Source organism: Kogia breviceps, chromosome 17 (assembly GCF_026419965.1).
Source record: "Kogia breviceps isolate mKogBre1 chromosome 17, mKogBre1 haplotype 1, whole genome shotgun sequence".
Taxonomy (NCBI): domain Eukaryota; kingdom Metazoa; phylum Chordata; class Mammalia; order Artiodactyla; family Physeteridae; genus Kogia; species Kogia breviceps.
In genome coordinates, this window is record NC_081326.1 from 60,284,694 (window position 1) to 60,299,229 (window position 14,536).

The following is a 14,536-nucleotide window of genomic DNA, read 5'->3' on the forward strand; positions in this document are numbered from 1 at the left end:
TGAAAGTTTTAAGCATGTCTCTTTAAATCCAAATGTTATTTTTATCCTCTGAATCACATAAGCTGGTTTCAATCTAACGGAGGTAAAATTATTAAAGCATGTGTTTCTCTCCCATTCCCTCCCTCCCTCCCTCTTTCCTTCCCTCCCTCCCTCCCTCATTCCTTCCTTCCCTCCCTTCCTCCCTCCCTCCCTCCCTCCTTCCTTCTTTCTTTCCTTCCTACCAACTTCCTCCTTAAATGGATATAGTAATAGATAGCTCTTTAAAACCTGTTCTTCCCAGATTGGGGCCTCTCAAGTCATCCCCTGTGATGCATCATTTGGCGCACAAATACTGCTCACACACCTCCTCTCACCTTTTCCTGGAGGACAACAGACCCTAGCAGGACCAGAAAAATTGTATCAGAAAAGAAAGGCTTCGTCAGATCTCCAAATCCGTCATGTTTCAAAGTAATTATTTAATAGGACACTTGGGTAGGACTGTCTTGCTATTACTAACAGTTTCCCTTTCTTTAAGAGTAGAACAAGGAGGTAAAGACTCCCAGCAGTTGGTATTTTAGAGACGATTACCTGACCCTACATGGACATTTAAAATTAGCTTGATTTTTGTAGGTCTGGTGTGAAGAAGAAAAAAACCCCCAACACTCCGTGTTTAAAATTACAGTGCATGCAGTGCTCATATTTTCATAAAACCACTTAAAAATGAAAGGTCAAACTAATCATTCCAACACCGAGAATCGGCTTTCTTGTCAGCACAGTTCAAAGAGTAGCTTTTATTTTCAACGATCACACCTTTTGTGGGCAGGATCCCAATAAGCACTTTTCACCATGACAACCACGAGGCACGCACAACATCTCCGTTTGTGTCTGTGTTCTTCCTGAAAGGGAATGTGTTTCCTGCAGAGCAAGGATGTCCCCACCTCTAAACTGGGCACACAGCCTCATGCTTACTCATTGAGAGGACAGAACTCAACTCTGCTCTGGTAGTTAGATGGAGTAGAATCAGTGAGTTCTCAGGAATGTCCAAGGAAGTGAAGATGACATCACTATGAAGCACAGAGCAAATATTTAATTTTACTTGTAATCTGAATGTTTCTGTCTCCCTAAAATTCTTATGTTGAAAACCAATGGACAAGGTGATGGTATTACGGGGTTGGGCTTTGGGGGAAGTGATTAGGTTGTAAGGACACGGAATCCACATGAATGGAATCTGTGCCTTACAAAAGATATTCCAGAGAGGTCCCTGACCCCTTGCCCTTTCCCCCATCTGAAGACACAGCAAGAAGTCTGCAGTCCAGAATACAGCCCTCACCTGACTATGCTGGCACCTTGATCTTGCACTTCCAGCCTCCAGAGCTGTGAGAAATAAATTTCTGTTGTTCATAAGCTACCCAGTCTACAGTGTTTTGTTATAGCAGCCCAAACAAGACGATTGTTTCTTTATTTAAAAATTTTTTCCCTTTCATTTATTTATTTATTTTTGTCTGTTTGGGTCTTCGTTGCTCCATGCGGGCTTTTCTCTAACTGCGGCGAGCGGGGCCTACTCTTCGTTGCGGTGTGTGGACTTCTCATTGCAGTGGCTTCTCTTGTTGTGGGGCACAGGCTCTAGGTGCATGGGCTTCAGTAGTTGTGGCACGCAGGCTCAGTTGTCGTGGCTCACAGTCTCTAGAGTGCAGGCTCAGTAGTTGTGGCGCACGGGCTTAGCTGCTCCTCAGCATGTGGGATCTTCCCAGGCCAGGGCTCGAACCCGTGCCCCTGCATCGGCAGGTGGATTCTTAACCACCGCGCCACCAGGGAAGTCCAAGACAATTGTTTATTATAACTTGTGTGCTTCCTGGAGTTGGGACACCAAGGAAGAACACTTCTATGAGAGAGACAGTGGAGTGTTCACTTCTAAATCTATTTTGGTACAACACATAAAGCCCTAGACTATATATCATAAAAAGCAATATGCTACAGTACTCAAACTTTTTTTTAAAAAAAAGATAGTCCTGAAACAAAACAGAGAAGATGGCGGCGTGGGAAGATGCAGAGTTAGCATCTCCCTACAACTAGGGCAACTGCTGGCTGCTAGTGGAGAACTCTGACACCCAAGGAGACGGAAGAACCCCAAAGTGAACTGGTAGGATGTAGGGGGACTGAGGGGGGGAGAAGTGGAGGCCAGACAGTCTCCGCTCCCCTGAGGTGGGGGAGATCGGAAGAGGCAGGCGGGAGCGGGAGAGAAGCAGAGGGCGATCACCTGGCCCACTTGGGCTGGGGAGGCTGCTGAGCTGCCAGGCCGTTCCCCTGCCCTCCAAAGCCCCTCCAGGCCATGTGGGTCCTTTGGGGCATAGAAGGGAGGCCTGGAAGATCAGGAGAGCCAGGCGGGAGGGGCCCTCCCAGACAGGAGGAGCAGGAGAGGAGAGGAGGGCGTTTGCTGTGCCCACTCGAGCCCAGGAAGCCTGCTGGGCCCCCAGGTGAGGTCCCCTGTCCACTGAGACCAGGGTGGGGGGCACGGCTGGGCCCCTTCTGTTCCTTCAGCCTAAGCCCCAACCCCCACAGGCCCCAGGGCCTTTCCAGGCCTGTGGGTCCTGCACATTGGCCCCGCCCACTGCCCCAAACTTGCCATTGCTTAGGCCCCGCCCTCCACAGCCAAGGCCTCCCTACCCCCTCCTTTTTTTCCTTTTCCCTCCTCCTCTTTTTTACTGTTGTGGTACAAATGTACCTTCCAGTTGTTGATTCATCTATATTTTTATTTGTATATTCTTCCTAACATATCTGTTAGTTTCCTAGTCTAATTCTGTTTTTTACTTTGTTATTTTTGTTTGTTTGTTTGTTTTTGCGGCCTCAGGCAGCTTGCAGGATCTTGGGTCATGAGCCTGGGGTCTGGCCAAAGCTCCTGTGGTGGGAGCTCTCAGTCCAAACCACTGGACTAACAGAGAACCTCAGACTCCAGGGAATATTCATCAGAGTGAGGTCTCATGGAGTCCCTCATCTCAGCACCAAGACCCAGCTCTACCCAATAGCCCACAAACCCATGTTGGAAGCCTCAGGCCAAACAGCCAGTAAGACAGGAACACAATACCACTCATAAAAAAAAAAAAAATGAGATGGCAAAAAAATATGTCACAGATGAAGGAGAAAGGTAAAAACATATGAGACCAAATAACTGAAGAGGAAATAGGCAATCTACTTGAAAAAGAATTAGAGTAATGACAGTAGTGATGATCCAGAATCTTGGAAATAGAATGGAGACATGGATTGAGAAAATACAAGAAATGTTTAACAAAGATCTAGAAGAACTAAAGAAGAAACAAACAGAGATGAACAACACAATAACTGAAATGAAAAATACACTAGAAGGAATCAATAACAGAATAACTGAGGCAGAAGAACAAATAAGTGAGCTGGAAGACAAAATGGTGGAAATAACTGCCAAGGAGAAGAATAAAGAAAAAAGAATGAAAAGAATGGAAGACAATCTCGGAGACCTTTGGGACAACACTAAATGCACCAACATTCGAATTATAGGGGTCCCGGAAGAAGAAGAGAAAAAGAAAGGGTCTGAGAAAATATGTGCAGAGATTATAGTTGAAAACTTCCCTAACATGGGAAAGGAAATAGTCATCCAAGTCCAGGAAGCACAGACATTCCCAAACAGGATAATCCCTAGGAAAAATACATCAAGACACATATTAATCAAACTAACAAAAATTAAATTAAAAGAAAAAGTATTAAAAGCAGCAAGAGAAAAACAAAAAAATAATATACAAAGGAATCCCCATAAGGTTATCAGCTGATTTTTCAGAGGAAACTCTGCAGGCCAGAAGGGAGTGGCAGGATATGCTTAAAGTGATGAAAGAGAAAAACCTACAACCAAGATTACTCTACCCAGCAAGGATCTCATTCAGATTTGATGGAGAAGTCAAAAGCTTTTCAGACAAGCAAAAGCTAAGAGAATTCAGCACCACCAAACTAGCTTTGAAACAAATGCTAAAGAAACTTCTCTAAGCAGGAAAGACAAGAGAAGAAAAAGCCCACAAAAACAAACCAAAAACAATTAAGAAAATGGTAATAGGAACATACATATCGATAATAACCTTGAATGTAAATGGATTAAATGCCCCAACCAAAAGACACAGACTGGCTGAATGGATACAAAAACAAGACCCATATATGTGCTGTCTACGAGAGACCCACTTCAGACCTAGGGACACATACAGACTGAAAGTGAAGAGATGGAAAAAGATGTTCCATGCAAATGGAACTCAAAAGAAAGCTGGAGTAGCAACACTTATATCAGAAAAAACAGACTTTAAATTAAAGACAGTTACAAGCAATATGGTGGGACATTACATAATGATCAAAGGATCAATCTAAGAAGGAGATACATCAATTATAAATGTTTATGCACCCAACACAGGAGCACCTCAATACATAAGACAAATGCTAACAACCATGAAAGGAGAAATTGACAGTAACACAATAATAATAGGGTACTTTAACACCCCACTTACACCAATGGATAGATCATACAAACAGAAAATAAATAAGTAAACACAAACTTTAAATGACACAATAGATCAGATAGATCTAACTGATATTTATAGAACATTCCACTCAAAAGTGGCAGAATACACTTTCTTCTCAAGTGCACATGGAACATTCTCCAGGATAGATCACATCTTGGGTAACAAATCAAGTCTCAGTAAATTTAAGAAAACTGAAATCGTATCAAGCATCTTTTCTGACCACAAATCTATGAAACTGGAAATCAATTACGGAAAAAAAACTGTAAAAAACATGAATACATGGGGGCTAAACAGTGCACTACTAAGTAACCAAGAGATCACTGAAGAAATCAAAGAAGAAATTTTAAAAATACATAGAAACAAATGACAATGAAAACACAACAACCCAAAACCTATGGAACACAGCAAAAGAAGTTCTAAGAGGGAAGTTTATAGCAATACAATCTCACCTCAAGAAACAAGAAAAATCTCAAATAAACAATCTAACCCTACACTTAAAACAGCTAGAGAGGGCTTCCCTGGTGGCGCAGTGGTTGAGAGTCCGCCCGCCGATGCAGGGGACGCGGGTTCGTGTCCCGGTCTGGGAAGATCCCACATGCCGCGGAGCGACTGGGCCCGTGAGCCATGGCCACTGAGCCTGCAGGTCCGGAGCCTGTGCTCCACAACGGGAGAGGCCACAACAGTGAGAGGCCCGCGTACCACAAAAAAATAATAAAAATTAAAAAAATAAAAAACAGCTAGAGAAAGAAGAACAAAGAAAACCCAAAGTCAGTAGAAGGAAAGAAATAATAAAGATCAGAACAGAAATAAATGAAATAGAAACAAAGAAAACAATAGCAAAGATCAATAAAACTAAAAGCTGGTTCTTTGAGAAGATAAACAAAATTGATAAACCCTTAGCCAGACTCATCAAGGAAAAAAGGGAGAGGATGCAAATCAATAAAATTAGAAATGAAAAAAGAGAAATCACAACTGGCACTGCAGAAATACAAAGGATTAAGAGACTACTACAAACAACTATATGCCAATAAAATGGACAACCATTGAAGGTTTCTTAACAAACTAAAAATAGAACTACCGTATGACCCAGCAATCCCACTACTGGGCGTATACCCTGAGAAAACCATAATTCAAAAAGAGACATGTACCACAGTGTTCACTGCAGCACTACAATAGCCAGGACATGGAGCCAACCTAAATGTCCATTGACAGATGAATGGATAAAGAAGATGTGGCACATATATACAATGGAATATTACTCAGCCATGAAAAGAAATGAAATTGAGTTATTTGTAGTGAGGTGGATGGACCTAGAGTCTGTCATACAGAGTGAAGTAAGTCAGAAAGAGAAAAACAAATACTGTATGCTAATGCATATATATGGAACTTAAATAAATGGTACTGATGAACCTAGTTGCAGGGCAGGAATAAAGAGGTAGACATAGAAAATGGACTTGAGGACATGGGGTGGGAGGGCGAAGCTGGGGCAAAGTGAGAGTAGCCTCAACATATATGCACTACCGAATGTAAAATAGTTGGCTGGTGGGAAGCAGCAGCATAGCACAGAGAGATCAGATCAGTGCTTTGCAATGACCTAGAGGGGTGGGATATGGAGGCGGGGAGGGAGGCTCAAAAGGGAGGGGATCTGGGGACATGTGTATGCATATGGCTGATTCGCTTTGTTGTGCAACGGAAACTAACACAGTATTGTGAAGCAATTATACTCCAATAAAGATCTATTAAAAAAAAAGATAGTCCTGAGCTTACAGATTTATAAGATGGCATTAATATGTAAAACTCACTAGAACTAGTAGTAAAGTAGAATAGAGCACCTGGTCCAGTGGTAGGTGATGGCAGGCGCTCAAGCAATGCTGTTGAATTATTTTCGGAAGAATTTACAGCATTAAGCTTCCTCAGGCATTAACAGAATGCCCCACCGTATTCCCTGGTCAAAACTCACCTCCAGGTCCCTAGCTCTGAGAGGCAGGAGCTACTGTCTAAAGGGGTGGAGGGTGCTGAGTTGAGCCAAACAGGGTGAAAGTGAAAGAGAGAGATCGAGCAAGCACGTATTTGGACCAAGAGGGGATGCCTATGTGACTCTAAAGTAGATTTTCATATATTGCTAAGAAATTGTCTTCGAAGGCAATTCCAAAGAAGAATTCTAAAAATGCAATACAGCAGCGTAAGAGTGAAGGTACAATACAACTGCCTAAGTGTGTCACTAAGAAAGGCAGGATCACCTGAATGTATATACTCAGTGCTCCAGCCACCCATGCATTTTGCATTAGTAAGCCTCCATACGTGCTATTCTTGCAATTGAAAAAGTCTTTCTCTACCTGATCTTTAAGATTCAGCTTCATACCTTTCTTACCCTCCTAGGCCAAGTTAGCTGATTCCTTCCCATGAGCCCTCACAGGATTTAATACAAAATTAATTTAATGCACACACAGTTCTATATATGAAATTCTTACTTTCCATGTCTATCTTCCCCATTTGTTAGTGAGTTCCTAGAGAACATCTCTGAATTTCCAACCCACTGCCTTGTCCACCATGAACAATTATCTAAGATTACTTCCTTAGTCCCTCACTTTCACACAGCTCATTTCCTTTATAGTGCTTATGGCTATCTGAATTGCTTGTTTTCTTGTCTATTATCCATCTCCCCTGCTGAAATGTAAGCTCTAATGCAGCAAGGGACTTTTCTGATGTGTTCATCATCATATTCCCAGTACTTCAACCTGACTGGCATAGTGTATGTACTCAACAGTTATTTACTGAACGCATGAATTATAGGTGCTGAATGTTTACCAAATAGATATGTAAATAACTAATAGTACATTTGTTTTAAAAAAAATCACTTGATTATTTATAATCAAAAAGATATTCAACTCCTAGAAGATGATGGAGAAGTAAAAAACAGATCCTTGGGACAGCTCCATTTTAGACCTGTGGTGTTGGATTCTGGATAAAATTATCTTTCAACCTGGTTATTATTCAAGCTAAAGACAGAACTTGAAGGAAAAACAGTGTGGCAAACGGTCCAATGGAGGAACACCAAGTGTCAGGAGAAGTTGGCTCCTACCATCCTAAGGTCCACCTTCTCAGAATAATATAAGGGTACAGGGTGAACCTTCCAGAAACCTAAATGACTAGCAATTATTTTTAAGGTCCTTGTTTGCTACCAGAAATATGAAATGGAGAAAACAGCAAAATACAAAACTATGGGTTAATTTCTATGAAAATCATCAAGAACCCTAAGCTTCCTACAAATACTTGTTCTTTAACTTCTGATCTCTTTCGGTAAAATGAAACACAGGAATTATAAATACATTGTATTTTATGCCTTTCCTTGAAATTCGTTTTTATACATTTAGATACCATTGCTTTATTTAATCGAGTTTATACAAACTTTAGAAGAGTGTTTTTATAACTAATAGTTGATTAAATACGGAATTACTTCTACAAGCTTGATAATAGGGTTTTAGTTAAAATTACATATATATATATATATATATATGAGTTTCACATTCTGTTTACATGGAAATTGAGATTGATTTACCTAACTTTGACTTATGACATCTTTTCCGGGCATCACATAACACGCTCCTTTACTTAAGGACTCTCTGTGAAATTAAGCAATGGACCAAATACGACCTATTCAAATCTTTCAAATCTTTCTACTTTCTGAGGACCAACTGAAGCCTGATTTTTCCCTTCAAGCTTCCCTAGAAACGTCAACTCTTCCTTCCCCCTCCCTAATTTTGGCAGCATTCTTGCTGGGTATACGTTTGGATTCAGTTTTTTCTCTTCCACGTGTAGTAGATCTTTGGCTTTCATGCAATTGTTACCGTGCATGACCCTAAATGCCGATGACTTGTAATCACTTGTAATTTTGCTGAGGGCCAGTTCTGAAAGTGTGGGTTGACACAGCCCCAGAGGAAGCCAGCTGACTGCCTTCCATGGACAGGTCTACATGGCTTGTGGCTATGCTGCTCTCCCCTCACATAAAGCCATTAGAGACACACACCCCATACATGTACACCCTACTCAGTTTCTTCCTGGAAAATGGCCTAAACACCAAACTCAGTATTGACGATGGAAGCTCTATGAAAGCGATAGTTCTCTGCCGGAAAATAGAAGTTTGGGATAAGTGAAAGAATAGAATATTCATTTGGTACCTCTGAGCCATACAGTAAGTCAATATTTTGCTGAAAGGATCAGTGCAAATCCTTTTTACTGCATTTAATAGACAAAAGTATATACACATAGTTTAGTAGTATTCACAAATTTGGGGATTTATAAAGGTCTCTATACAAAGTCCACTTTAAAAATATTCCTTAGAAGAGAGCGCTACCTTTCCAATAAGATGTGCAGCTAGAGAGTGGCTGCCTTCATTCGTTGCATTAAATTTAGCGGATGCTATGTGCCAGGCCCTGTGCCAGACATTGTACATAAATTTTTTCATTTAAACCATATACATTCTCTTTTGAGATAGGTATTAATGTCTCTTTTTTTAGAGACACAAAAACTAAGGTTCAAAGACTTTCAGAAACTTGCCTAAGGTCACCCAATTAATAGGTAACAAAGTAAGGATTAAAATCCAGGTAGGTTTCCATCCAAAGCCCATGCTCCTTCTTCTGTATTATGTTGTATCCCAACCCCCATACCCTTCCCTGCTTCCTACATATTCATTCAATTGGTTCTTATTGGATTTATTTGACTCCAACCTCATTTCTAGGTTTCCCAAATTCACCTTAGCCAAAATGCTCGCTACCTGAAGCATTTTAACTGCATAAGATACATGCAATTAAATTGTGCGTTGTGTACACACACACACACACACACACACATACACACGCATGCGATCGTTTTGTGTTTTGAGCACTGACACTATTGACTTCAGGTTGTTTTGGTGTATCCTGTGTGTCTGTGTTGGGAGATCTGGGTACGTGAAGATAAATGTTTGTCTGAAGTCTCAGTGAAACAACCGTGCTTACATGCCCCATCTTCACGGATGGAGTCTCTCTACTCCACCCCTGAACACATTTTTTTCCAAAGGCTTCTGGCAAGAATCCAATTCAGTTGATTTGCATTTCTCCCTCTTCCACACCCATTACTGGAGGTGCTAATAAGCAGAAAGCAGCCCTACAGGTAGACAACTAACTAGGGAAAAGGATGTATAGTAAAGAATCTAGGTAACCTGCAACTGAGAAGAATCAGACAGATTACAGTTCACCCAAGACTCAGTCCATGCATGCAAAGCAGAGAGCATCAAGAACAAAGAGTCAGGGATGAGGAGGTAGAGAGGTAGATGAACTAGACAAACAGATGTTTTGTGAGCCAAAATAAAGTTATTGGACAAACCATCATTTGGCAATAATAAGCATTGCCAGTGCTATTTTAGAAGTCTTTCAGGACGAGAGGAACGAGTCAATGCTACTTAGGGCAAGAGAGGCTGTGGCCAGTGCGTCATCGTGACCAGAAGCCAACTCTCATCCCATCTTCTTTCTCCTCCTGATGCTCCCCAAGGTTTCACATTCATTCTCTCTTCTCATTTCCTCAGAGCTCTTTTCCACTCTTTGACTCTTGCACTCTAGAAGGTACCCACCACTGCTATCCCTACCTTTGATCTCACCAAAGTTCTAGACCAGCAGTCCCCCATACTCCCCAATGGAGAAATAGCTATGAAAGGATCATATATTTGCATGATTCTGAATAGTTCTTACAGTGCTTTATATGACAATGAGGTGCACCAAGGTGGAGTGAATTATGCCCTAGACTGAAAATCAGACTGAATTTTAGACTCACACCTAATGCAAACTAGCAGCACGATTCTGGTCAAGTACCATAAATTGCAAATTTGTACTCTATTATTTTTTTGTACCTCCTAGCTCTAAATCTCTATACGATTCTACAGTTCTTAAATCTCATGGGATAAGTAAGGTATGTGTCTGAGTTGCATTATTCACTGGTGGCAAGAGAGCACCTAGCAACCTGAGTTTAGAGCTCTCAATTTCTGATTTCCAATCTAGTGTTCTTTTCATTAAGAAGGAGGATAAATTCACAAAAATAAAGTACGGCCACTCAAAGACCATCACACCTGCACCTCACTCAAAATTGAGAAGCCTGAGATTTTCAAGTAAGGAAATCCCTAAGTTATACCAAGTTTATGGTCTGAGAGTTCTCATGTGAAAGGATGATTGTTTAGAACACGGAAATGAGGGTCAGGTGCCTAGACCTGACCACTCTGAACACATCATATGAAACTGTATTTTATTCCCAGAGAAAATGTGTAGCAGTGTCTACTGACAACCAGGAATACATGTTCTGGCTGGTACCACTGGTCCACTGGCTCATACATTTGACAAACATAGATTGACCACCTATTTCCCAGACACTGGCTAGGTGCTGGAGTTACAGACCTAAACAAGAAATCACCTCTTTTCCCTGCAAGGTTACAACCTGCAGGGCATAAACAGATCAAGGAATATTTTTAGGGCCTCCCCCTGAATCATGAAGAAAGGGAAGTGAGTGGGGGCCATTCTTTAGACCCTCACTTTTATCTTGATGCAGACCATGTGCAGATAGGGATGTTCTTAAATCAGATTCTGGAACTCTAGATACACCTATATTTCTAGCTCTAATTCTAAATAAAATCAATACAAAGAACTTCCGGTTTACCCACTGGATAAACCCGGGAACTGATTCAGCTTTTAAAACCCGAGAATACCAACTTCAAGGAGTTTCAAGATGGAAAATGAAACACGTTAATTTGCACTACATTTGCAAAAATCGCAGCCTGGTCCTATTAGAAGTAATAAAAAGCCCAAGCCAAAAATGTAAGGATGTAAAGGGACTCTGAAAATGACATCTGGGAATTTCAAAGCATTAAAAAATAATTATTCCGTGGTGTGAAGGAGGAAGGAGTGAGTAAATGCCACAGTGAGTTACTAGAATTTGAATACAGTTATAAACAAAAGTAAACTTCTAGGTAGCGGTGACAGCCTTCCGCATGTCCCAGAACTGGCTCCTATCGTTCTCTCTCTGCTACTTAACGTTGCCATGTACATCTGTTGGAATTTTTTTCCTCCATGTGGACACATCACATGGAGGAAAATTACAGTGGATATTGCTGGTCCTCTGCCCAAATTCCCTTTACTAGGTTGGTGAATCCAACACTCCCCTGATGTGAACACTGACTGCCCACAATGTGACCCTTCGCCTTCTCTAGAGAATTTTGCCCTTGGTTGACAGGAATGGCCTCCTGTGACCTCCAGAGTAGCCCACAGCCCATGACTGACTTATACGGTGGGATAAAAATCCCAGCTCCCTTGGCTCAAGGTGGGACAGTTCTGTGCTGCCATTCATGCTCCAGAGCTCCCTACGGGATGCGCTGAGGCTAGATTTTAGCTGACACTGAGACAGGAAGGGGCACCACCTTTAAAAGAATGACACAGCCACTGAGGACATGCCACTGGTTAGAACCAACTAAATCCAAGATGGTGGACTATCTGACTTCCAGCAGACCGTGAGCCTCATGATATGCTCATTGTAATACATTAGCATATGCTAAATGACATACCCACGGGCGCCATGACAGTTAGGAGGCAACCATAAAAGGCCAAAAAGGGGTGGTGACCCAGTTCCTGGAAATCCCCACCCCTTCCCCAAAATAGTTGGAATAATCCTTTCACTCATTAGCCTATGAAATTACCCAGCCCATAAAAACAAACAACCCCATAGCCTAGGGCCTCTTGCCTTCTGAGATGGCCCACACTCTTGTCTATGGAGTGTGTATCTCCCTGAGTAAATCTGCTTTCGCTCTACTTTGGCTCACTCTTGAATTCCTTCATGCAAGAAGCCAAGGACCCTCACTTGGTGGCTCGTCCCAGGGACTTGCCTGAGACCGGCAACATCACCACGTCCACACTTAGCTTCCTCCCCTGCCTATGCTGCTTCACTCACTTCCTTACAGGCTCCTCCTAAGAGTTGTTAAATTAATTAAACAAGGAGGCCATTAGACTGAGATGGATCTAATGCTTAGGAGGTCTATGTGAGCAAACCAAAATCTAAGCCTGAAATGCCTCGAGGTTACGAAATTGAAACCTAAGGACAACCAATCACTGCCTACGAGGCTTTAAGCTGTAGCTGATCAATCATTTCTTTATTCTGCTTCCACACTTTATATAAGCCTTTCCCCAAGCTCCTAACCACTTCCGGTTCAAGTTGATTTTTGCTCAAACTCTGAAAATGTTTAACATGCCTCATTTTATTGTATAATGGAGTCCTTCCTCTGTAATCACTCCTCCAGAAGCTCCATCTCAGACTCAGCTTCCAAAGAATTCTACCTAAGACGTTCATCAATGTAATTATCTACTTCATAAAGGAAGAGCAATCTGCAATGCCTAATAAGATAAAACGAAGTTTAGCAGAGTCTGCTAGCCATACAACCAGGCACAGGGAGCTCTCTATCTCGAGTCTCATGAGCCTCTCCAAAGAGAAGGAATCAGGTCCCTGAGAATTTGTGCGAATCAGCCTACAGGAACTAAACGTACACGTCCCCATCTCTCTTACACGGGCAGCTCTGATGTTTCCACCTCGGGGAGAATGACTCATGACTAAATGGTACTGTGAAGTCATGTATAAAAGTGGGCATATTTTCATGCTTTCATTATGGCTGCCTCCGCTTCCACCCCAAGCTCCATCCTAATTTTACGTCTTTGATTTTTATTTGAGCAAATGTAAGATGGGGGCAATTCGAATTACATTCACTTTAAACACTTCCAGTAAAAGACTAACAGAAAGATAGCCAAGCTGTTGCCAGGTTTTCCTGTCTTGCTCCGCCTGGGAGGTGATTCATGCGGAATCTTGGTGACTGCCTTTTAAAGCAACATGTCAGGCCTATTAGCACTTAATTGCACTAACTGTGTTTCCTAGCATAACAAAGAGTCTTGATTTAGGGATGATGCAAGTCAGGGGTAGCCTGGGCAGTAGTCCTACTTCCATTTATCAGATGGGAGTTCCCTCAGGTCAGAGACTATTTTCTTCCTGGAAGAAGTGGTAGGAAATTCCTACTTAGGTGATTTTTAGGCAGATGGTGGAGCTGATATATTTAGAGTCTCCAGAAATATCATTCTGTTAATTACGTTGTCAAGACCTTGATTACCAGCAGCCTGTTTTACTCAGGCCAGGGCTAGTTTACATTTACACTTGAGATTCCTCTAATATATAGCTGGGTAATGTGGCTAGAGAATCAAATTACTCAGTTATATTTCACCTGCAATTTTGGGGGTGAATAGATTGCTATTGTTGGAATTGAAAATTAATGATAGTCCAATGAATTAAGTAGTAATATAGAAAAATATGTTGATGGATAGACAGAGAGATAGAGAGAGAGCTGGATGAGTAGATAGAGAGGTATCAGTAGAAATAGATAAGGATAAATAGAGATGAATAAGGATAGATAGAGATGGATGGATGGACAGATAGATAGGTAGGGATTGATAAGATAGGTAGATGAATGAATGGATAGATAGATATAGAGAGAGATGGATAAATGGAGAGAGAGACAGAGACAGAGACCTGCCTTTGCACAGTAGTGCTGGTCAATAAAAATGACTATGCAACCTGAAATCATACTAAGTGATCTCATAATCAGTTGGAAAAACTGGCATTGTTCTAAGGACTTTCAAAAATATTATTAAAACATTCAAATTGTCTTACTGTCAGTTATAAATGCATAAGGAAACAAAAAATCGTAAAACTAATATTTACGAAGTAGTCTATAATTTAAAACATTGGAAAGATTGGGGATTAAAGTGCTTTCTTTCTTTGTTGAAAACTTACTAAGAGTAGTTTGAACAGTGCTTGCTGCCTTCCTCTCATCACATAACGTATGAGACGTGTGAGCATCCTTCCTACGTCTTGACAAGTCATCATTCTCCTTTATTTTTGGGGGGGTGGGGCCGGAAGGTGGCTAATTTACTATAATTTCTCCTTTTCCATCTTCTTTCTAAGTCTGGATCAGC

At 41.5% G+C, this 14,536-nt stretch overlaps 2 protein-coding genes across 4 annotated transcripts in view; one reads left to right on the forward strand and one right to left on the reverse strand.

The window, feature by feature from the left end:
* Positions 1 to 14,536, forward strand: part of MTBP (MDM2 binding protein) — a 237,345-nt gene that overhangs the window by 156,100 nt on the left and 66,709 nt on the right. The window contains exon 23 of one of the 3 annotated variants that reach the window (XR_010837359.1): positions 2,828 to 2,882. The exons of the other annotated variants lie outside the window; for them this stretch is intronic. The gene's annotated coding sequence lies outside the window, so the exon portion shown is untranslated. Of the gene's footprint in view, positions 1 to 2,827; positions 2,883 to 14,536 lie in introns of those variants that run through there. 3 annotated transcript variants of the gene reach the window in all.
* The window catches only part of SNTB1 (syntrophin beta 1), a 214,522-nt gene that overhangs the window by 60,258 nt on the left and 139,728 nt on the right, over positions 1 to 14,536 (reverse strand). The gene's annotated exons all lie outside the window — the stretch shown is intronic.